The 10,000-nt window shown below is 33.7% G+C and overlaps 1 protein-coding gene across 1 annotated transcript in view; it reads right to left on the bottom strand.

Moving 5' to 3' along the window:
- LOC135198036 (kinase D-interacting substrate of 220 kDa B-like) overlaps positions 1–5,181 on the bottom strand; it is a 744,360-nt gene extending 739,179 nt beyond the window's left edge. The window contains exon 1 of the mRNA XM_064225414.1: positions 4,982–5,181. The gene's annotated coding sequence lies outside the window, so the exon portion shown is untranslated. The remainder of the gene's footprint in view (positions 1–4,981) is intronic.
- Positions 5,182–10,000: the final 4,819 nt, after the last annotated feature.

A 10,000-nucleotide genomic window follows, 5' to 3' on the forward strand; every position in this document is an offset into this window, starting at 1 on the left:
ATACGATTATAAAAACTAACATAATCAACAGCTGTCTAATTTGAAAATCACGAAATATCTCTTCTAAGTAGCTGCTAGTGAGCCATATATTCAATAGGAGTAGTGAAAATGAATACAGATGGATGGACAAAGCAGTCAACGGCAACTGGGAGAGGGAAAAAGGCAAGTACAAGAAAGGGATTGTGATAAAGATGAGCAAATACTTCAGCAAGAACATGAAGGCGTTTTATAAGGAAGTAAATGGAACTACAGAGGTTCAAGAGGAAATGAAACAGCATTATAAAACAAGAATCCTCATGAATTCAGTTAAGAAAATATATTCAAACTGCAAAATTCCTTTAGAAATGATAGTTTTCCAAAGAAGCACACACAGAGACTGGCATGTTAGATGGGTCAGGAAACACCGAAGACGTTTGTTATTTCGAAGCGCTGCCTTTCAGTCACTTATCTTGTTGTTTTGAGCAATTTATCTTTGCATATCTTAGGGAAAATAATTCCATCATCGATACTTTCAAGTTTTACTTCTCACTGCAACTTTTGATTAACTTACGAAATGGTAAAACATATTTGAAGTTTGAGATTCATTAATTTTAAGTTCCACCATAGAATACTAAGTCTAAAACATCATAACCGTAAGGAATAGGGGTCTTAAAAGGACCTCTAACCCAAATGATACATTTTACTCGTATTATGATAAAAGATCTTGACAACTCTACTGATCAATATTTGAACGTTTTCTCAACATATCTTGTACGTATATACACATGTATATATACATAAACATACACATTGATATATATACGTAATATATAGGTATAAATTTAACGAGAGTGAATGTTTACACGTGTGCATGTGAGTGTTGTGAACGAATCTGAATAACCTGACGCTTTAATCTGTAGTTTTCAAAATATTCAACAAATTCAAAGTTAGCATCATGAGCTTTTAACCATCACTACCCAAATGCAATACCTAAACCTAAGTATATAATATATATTTAAGCATATTTACTTCCGTCCAAGATTGCAAAGAACCAAACTATAAAATTACCAATATTTCACCTAAAATTCTCAAGTAAAAATAATTTTTAAAATTATATTTTTCTCAGGCGAGATATCGGTAAACATTTGTTACCTCAGAGTGAATGCAGGATTTCATCGTAGCGGCGATTACTAAAAAAGTGTCTGAATCTCCATCTCACAATACGATCCTAGCTAAAAAGAGGAAAATACAATATTTGTGCAACTACAAGTTTCAAAGCAAAACAATATAATGTCTTAGCAATTCCGACTATAACAAAAGAAAAATAAATAATTTCAAGTATAAAAATATCCAACCAGTGTCCAGTCTGAAACACAAAAATATCCAAGCAACTGCCATTATGCGAAAAAAGATACATATACTATATAGCCACGCGATTGCAGGTCCAGAAAGCACAAAAATGTTATGTCCAAGCAACTGTAAGTAAAAAAACAAACGATAAAACGTATTCCACCATGAAGAGGAAACAATATCCAGGGAGTGTTCAGACAGCACAGGTCTAGGAAAACTATAATATCCAAACGACTGCGAGTCTATAAAAAGGAAGACAAATAGTCCCTACACAACCCTAATTCTAATAACTGCGTCTACAAGAAGATGATAATTTCTAGCCTAAAACCGGAAAGCAACACAATAACCATGTAACTGCAAGCTTAAAAAGGAAGCAGTAACAAGTCTGAAAGGGGAAACTTTATCACAGCTAATAGACAAATAAAATATATATATATATATATATATATATATATATATATATATATATATATATATATATATATATAGATAAGAGAGAGAGAGAGAGAGATGAGCTCTATCACAAAAATAAATTTCTGACTCCCGAGGAACTAGCCAGGACTATACCAACTGACCTATCAAGGTTATAAAAGAAGTCACACATTAGTTCTTAGGTTCCAACTTCTTTCATGACCTTGGTTGGTCAAATAGTATCTCACTAGGTTGTCACCCAGGAGACCGGAGTCCGTTCCCGATGAGAGTCAGAAATTCATATACCTACATAAATTTATATGCAAACAGTCGAGGTTCACAAAGGAAATAATAAAATATCTAAGCAATTGCAAAGCTAAAAAGGCAAAACAGTATGATAACCAGGCAAACGAGTGTTTGCAGAAGAAAACTAAATCACGCCCAGGCCAAGCTCGAAAAAGAAACCCATATTTCATAATAATAATAATAATAAAATTCAGAATGGCGGTCAAATACCCTTATATGTCACTAGCATAAGTCTAGCCCTAAGGGAACTGACAGACAGTTACTGTTTGTAACCTAGGAGCTGCTTCGGGTGCAGAGGCTGTGTCAGCACAGCCTGGCTTAAAGTAAAACGAACACCATTTAATTCAAACTATCCATAAGTACCCGCTAGCCCAGAGAGAGAGAGGGGAGAGGAGGAGAAGAGAAGAGGAAGAGGAGAGAGAGAGAGAGAGAGAGAGAGCTATAGTGCTGAGACTAGCGTTTGGCATTTTGCCAGCACATACTCACACTATACTGTAATTGGTTGTAGGCATTTATATGTTAGTTGACAATGCATTTTGTTAGCATCTAATTTCGTGTAATCAGTGAAAGACTCAAGACTTGGGCAAAGTCAGTTTCCACTCCAGGGTTTTTATGCTAATGTGATATAATCAGATAAGCGCATGAATTATATAGTAGCATATTAGGCCATATCTGTAGTTCAACTATAAGTTATGGGGGCCATGTACGCTCTCATTTTTCTGGCAGTTTCATAACCTACCTCTCTCTCTCTCTCTCTCTCTCTCTCTCTTCTCTCTCTCTCTCAATTGCTTGCAAAAACCGCCGTTAAAATATATTATTGCCCTTTATAAGGCCGTTACATAAGGGCTGAGCTTATTCGGATGTGACTGATTAAGAACTGTACGAGTCAACATACAGTACTACTCGTACCCATTTGCCATAAAGCGTGTCAGAACCGCCTAGGGTACTGGCATGTGTTGACGATAGTTGATATACTTTAAAAATCACAATAGATGCACGTGACTTCATTATATAAGTAAATAAGTAAATCCGTACCGAGCACTTTCGCACGGTCACAAACCATAGATTTAACCACGGTGGATTTAACTATAAGAGAAACGGAAGCTTAGCCATACAAAGTCCAAAAACCTGTAGAAAACTTAATATGTTAATTTTGTTGCTTATATTTATCTACAACTTTTTTCATTATGAAGGCATCGAGCTTAAGAAACCAAGACTTAAATTTGGAACACTTCCATTATTTGACTTGATGAAACCAGATTCAGTGACCTTCCTTTTAACTGTCGCTACACGAGGACGGGATTACGGATCTCGTTTGACTCCAGTTAATAGGACGGTCTAGATCTCTAATATGTACGAGTAATGCATTCGATATTTGGCCAGCTCTCACAGAATATTGGTGTTGGTTGATTCGTTGTGAAAGTGATTTTCTAGTTGGTCCGTAATATATTTAATCACACTTTTTACAAGGAATTTCATATATGCAGCCAGAAACATCTTTAGAGTTTTTATAATTACTCTTAACGTTAATATTACTAAAAACAATAATTATGTTCAAAACTTTAAAATTCTAGGAATGTCTAAAAACCCTTCATCATACGGTAATTCAAGTTCAAGTTTGTCATTACTTAAATAAAACGTTTTCCTAGTTCTTTTCCATGCTACATCTGGGGTGTTTAAGTTTCAAGGCACTATCATAAATAGTTTTAATCACAGCGTCAATAAACTGTGGGATACAAACACACAGAGCCCTTAGGAAGATCCCAAAAGAAAGAAAATTTAACATTTTGATGGTGATTGGAATAATAATAAACAAAAGAGGCAATGTCAGTTGATTTTCGAAAGACTGAAAAGTTAAATTTCTATCATTTCCATGGACTGTTACATCAAAAAAAAAAAAAATTCTAACTGCAAGTTCTTTCTTCCCCTACAGTAAATTATATAGATTTTCGTGAACTGGCCAAATACTAAAAATAACATCCACATACCAAAACCATATGACTTTTTGGTGGCAAAATTCTTGGGAAGAATTTTGTCTACAAAATTCCATGTAAATCTTGCTAAGGACAGAGGATAAGCGATTACCCATAGCCATGCCGAATGAACACAATAAAAATCCACCATTAAAACAAAATTTACTATCTTCGATACATAACCATAAGATTAATGAGGTTTGTTACAGTTAAAGGAATATCATAACTTTGATTCTTCCTCAAAAATTTAATTATATCATCTACAGGCACTTTTGTAAATATAGGCATCAAAACTAACCATAATAAAATCAAAATTCAAATTTAAACCATTCAATTTGTTTATAAAGCCTACGTTGTTTTTTACATTCGTGTTATAAATGTTTCCTACCAAAGGTGTACGAATTTTTACAAGCCATTTAGATTAATTATATGTAACTGGGCAATGCTTTTTGCTTTGTTTATTGGAGCGATTTACTTTTACCCAGTCAATCCCATCATTTACATCTTCATCTACACGGTGGCCATAAAACTATGGAGTAAACACACTCACGCAAGATTAAACCATTTGAATTTTCCCGGCATGGAATATTCCAACGTTCTCCTCAAGATATAAGACTTAATTTCCACTCGCGCATCCCGTACTGCAGAGCCACAATTGCATCATGCCATACACATGTGTATGATATGTGCAAGGAAATAATCATTCAAATGCACAACGAAATTACACAAAAATGTGTAACCTAAAAATAAAAGGCGTCTTCGACAATGTAAAAAGAGGGGAGATTTTACAGAAAATGCATAGGAATCACATGAATATCTATCATACATTCGACAGAAAGATAACACGTTAAAAATCACTGTCGTGTTTTCCTGTCAATGACCGTCACAAGATAACCATGGGTTCCCGCCACAACGGAGCAGACGACGCTCTTGTCTGCAGACGACCAACTTTCATTACTTACCGTTTTATTTGAAGCTTTCCCCTAGACTAATGACGTATTGGATCGGTATGAGACACTGCCTGAACTGTACAACGAGATATTCCAGGGACATAAACACTCTACACACATAATACACACGAGTACAGTGAGTATTCATGAGGATTCCATGTCTGACAACTAACCACACTCAAGCCAGCTGATACACTGTGTAGCCGCGTTCACCGATAGATGGAGGGCGGCAGACAACAGAAAACAAGTGAGCGTCGCTCAGCCCGACACCGCCTCGCAAAGTTTGGGTATTTTTCATTCGCTTGCGTTGCGTTTCATTACATTTTTTATCGAATAACACGTTTACATCTTACATCTTGGAGCCATTTTTGGCCATGTGAAAGACCTGTATGCATATACGAACGATGGCAAAGAATATTATTTACATAACAAACGTATATCATGTGATCAATACTAACATCAAAATTACCTGCCAGTAGTTATCCACGAATTAGCACAATCCGCCGTCTAGTCGATCGTTGCAACACGTGTGCGTGTATATAAAAGAAATGATGTATAATATTACCATGGATATAATGACGGTATTACGTAAAAAAAGAGAAAAAAAAAAACAATTAAGCACGTACCCCCGTAAAGGGATAAATATTATTCAAAAACTTCGACAGACATTTTAACAAAACAAAATCTACCGAATGATTGTTCATGACGATACCGTGCATAGCATAGTCAGCTGATAAAATTAAAACTACCTGATGTAGTTCATTAAAATGGAATTCATTGGAAGATAAGGTTGCCCTGGAACTCCTCTGTAAAAAGATGCAAAAGTATGCATTCCATATCATGTAAAGAGACAAGACACTGAAATATTGCAATTTGTCGGTTAAGAATTCGTCTAAATCATCATCATTATCATCCTTGTTTAATTTTTACGATGCCCTATGGCATTTGCAAGGTCCATCTATCGTCCTGACCCCTATTTCGTTTGTCTGTAACAGTTAATTGTGTTTTTATAGTACTACCTCTATAATTCATTGTCTCGAGTGTTATAAGTAAACAAGTCTGGATTCTCCTTCATCAAATTACCACTATTTGGTTTTCTGAATTTTATTTTACTCTTGTCCATTTACTACTTCCTGAGTAGTATGTAAGACTCAGGATCCAAAGGCCCCAGTGTACTGGTTGTTACTATAAAGATGAGGGACAACAATAACCTTGACATCCAGCCGCTAAGGCATCCAAGATGCACGCTCACCATGAACACTGACCCTGGGGGAATCATCATAAATATTTTTAGGAACATTTGGTAAACAATCATCTACAAAACTCATCATAACCATCTAGTTACCATAACTTTACATACTATACATACATACACTGACATACATACCATAATACTACAGTGATATAGTAGTATAATATATATACTAGATATATATTTATACATATACATATATGTATATAGGGGCACACACCCACCACACACACACCACACACACACATTATACTATATACATATATATATACGTATATAGATACTATACATATATGTATACAACACACACACACAGCGACACACCACACACACACTTTATATATATATAATATATATATATATATATATATTATATAGTATATATTATATATATAGTATATATATATACGCATTTTTAATATATATATATTATATATAGATATTATATATATTAATATATCATAACATAATATATACTAGTATAGAATACTATGTAGTACAATATATATGATGTATATATATATATATATATATATATATATATATGTATATATATATATATAGTATATATATATATATATGTATATATATATATATATATAGGTAATATATACTATATATATATATATATATATATATATATAAATGTGTTATCTAGATATTAGTATATATATATATATATATATTAATTATATATATATATAATATATATACAGCACACACATCACACACACATCATTATATATATATATAGATATATATATATATATATATGTATGTATATATATATATATACATATATATTATAGTAGAATACACACGTGTATACTGTATATAATATATTATAATATAATATAAGTCTATATAGATATATATATATTATTATTATATATATATATATATAAAGCCCATGATCACATTACCGTGAGTTCGGTATACATATATCGAGCTACAAATGTCCTTTAATATCTAATTCGCTCTACCCGGGAATTAATATATTTTCATATATGTTTAACCGAGGGGGAATTTATTAAGCGATAATAGAATTGCCGGCCGACAGGCGCGAACCATCGACCTCTCAATTCCAGGACTGGCAGTGAAGCCTTAGCCAACCCAGCCGGTCCTGGAATTGAGAGGTCGATGGTTCGCACCTGTAGGCCGGCAATTCTATTATTGCTTAATAAATTCCCCCTCGGTTAAACATATATGAAAATATATTAATTCCGGGGTAGAGCGAATTAGATATTAAAGGACATTTGTAGCTCGATCTATATATATATATAGATATATATATATATACATATACATATATATATATATATATATATATATATATATATATATATATATATATATATATATATATATATATATATTAAATTGTCGTTACTACGAATTGAGCAATTGTTTTCATGTGGCTGAAAATCATTACATTTAACCATAAATACTCTATTAACAATAATAATTTATAATGCTCTTCTTATAGTGTGAAAGCCCAATTAAATGACAATGGGCGCAGTCTTAACCTTGCCCATTTTATCGCATTATAAGAAGATCCAGGCCGACTTTTCGCTTACTCGAGGAGTATGCCCACAAACTACTTTGTTATTGCTGTTGTTGTTGTTGTTGTTAGTCTTGTCCCTGGGGGTAGCAAAGGTCTATAGAAGAGCCTAAAGGGGCCTGAAAAAGGTGTTTTGTGTGGAGTTAAAGATACAGGATTTTTAGGATAGGATATTTGGGATTTATTTATTAGAATGAAACTGTACACAATAAATAATGTGCATGCTAAACAGTAAAGAAAAATTATTTCTAATAAAATATAGCGTATTTATTTTAATTTTAGTTGGTGAAACAAGGCTCTAATTGACCATAGATTTTACCACATTTTAATTTATTTGGTGTAATAATGAATTTAGGCTATGTTTCAGTTCAATTGCTTTGTGTTTCCACTTATAACTGAGAATTTAATTTGTGTCCATTTTATTTGATCCTTTTTGTTAGTATGAGTAGTATTATGAATGAGTATTAATTACGAAGACCACATCACATTAAGTTAGGAATAAAGTGTTTGCAACATGCGCGTGAGGGGAAAATCTCGCAAGCGTCCCGAGTAAGCTGGAGGTCGGATCACACCTTGTTATCTTTACCAATGATACCTGAAGCATAGGAAATTAAACTACAATTCGGAAAAATTGCTGGTTTGCTATTGAAATTTTAATATAAAATTTAGGACAAAGGCTAAGCGGTGGAACATGTGAAGTCATTCAGCTGTATGGGAGATTGAGAGTAAAGGTTTGAAAGTTGAAACAGAAGGAAAACGTCGCGGTTGCACTAGGAAACAATTGTTAGGAGAAGGTGGGAAGTAAGACGGGGAAAGATCAAATGAACGGGGGTACAGTAAACGGAATGAAAGGGGTTGGAGCCAGGGGCCGAAGGGACACTACAAAGAACCTAAGTGATGCCTACACCCGATGCACTTATGGCACTATTTCCCTACAGGGTAAATTTCTGGTTTTACTGCTATACTATCTCTCGATTCAGATGCGCTTCACAAACTAAAGTTCGATCACACACACACACATATATATACATACATATATATATATATATATATATATATATATATATAGATATATATGGATATGTATATATATAATCTATATATATATTATATTTATGTATGTATAAGGTATCTATATATCATATTACATATATATATATATATATATATAAGGAATCCATTCTTTGGTATTTTCGTATATACCAGACATTTCTTAATCAGTTTTTTTTTGGGGGGAGGGGATTACTACAGAGACATAGGTAGGGCTTTGGAGCTTTCATTTATCCCAACGTCGTCTGAATACGCACCTCTCTTCATTACAGACAAATTTATGCACTGTCAAAAATCCAGAGAGGAGTAAGAATGGACGAAAGTGATATATTTCCTTACAGTATGCGTCCAGGGTTGTAACAGCCGCTGAAGTGAATAAACCAGTGACCATCATACAGTTAAACTAGAGGACTCCCTTGACTTCTGCTCACATTTGTTCTTAACTTTCTCCATAGGCAAACACTTTCAATTTTCTTCCACTAGTTTATGCAATTTCTTTATTATCCCCAGTCAGCATTATATCTTCTGCAAGCATCAACCATTATAATCGCTATTCATGACTCATTTCCTTATCCCATAACTTTGCATCTACGTACATCTATTGCTCTTGCCATGACTGCTTGCATAACTATGCCCATAAAGTGTTAAAGAGCCATGGAGACAAAACACAGCCTTGCGTTGGACTCACTTTTGCTCCATCAAATAAACTTTTAATATCTCTGAACATCTCACCTTCCTTACCATACACTCTCCACATTACCACCCTATCAAGTCTAACATATGCTTCTTTAAGGTTCATGTATGGCAAATATAGTTTTTTCCCTTTGCTGTTGAAACTTCTCATTATATATATATATATATATATATATATATATATATATATATATATATATATATATATATATATATATATATATTATTACGTTTATTGCCCCTCTCGTCTACCCAGAATTTCTAGATTTTAGTTAGCCTTAAAGAGCAGCCATGTTTTCTCCTACATCAGCTGATTTTGGGAGAGAACACACGTAGGACGGGTGAAAAGGAATTTCCGATCTGGCCGAATCTTAGGGGGAAGACGGGCAAGTCACGGGAGTAGCTAGGCCTCGATATGGGTTTTAGGGACTCCTACCATAAGACCCTTTTCCTTCCAAATTTGCTTGTTGTTGTT

Source organism: Macrobrachium nipponense, chromosome 21 (assembly GCF_015104395.2).
Source record: "Macrobrachium nipponense isolate FS-2020 chromosome 21, ASM1510439v2, whole genome shotgun sequence".
Taxonomy (NCBI): Eukaryota; Metazoa; Arthropoda; class Malacostraca; order Decapoda; family Palaemonidae; genus Macrobrachium; species Macrobrachium nipponense.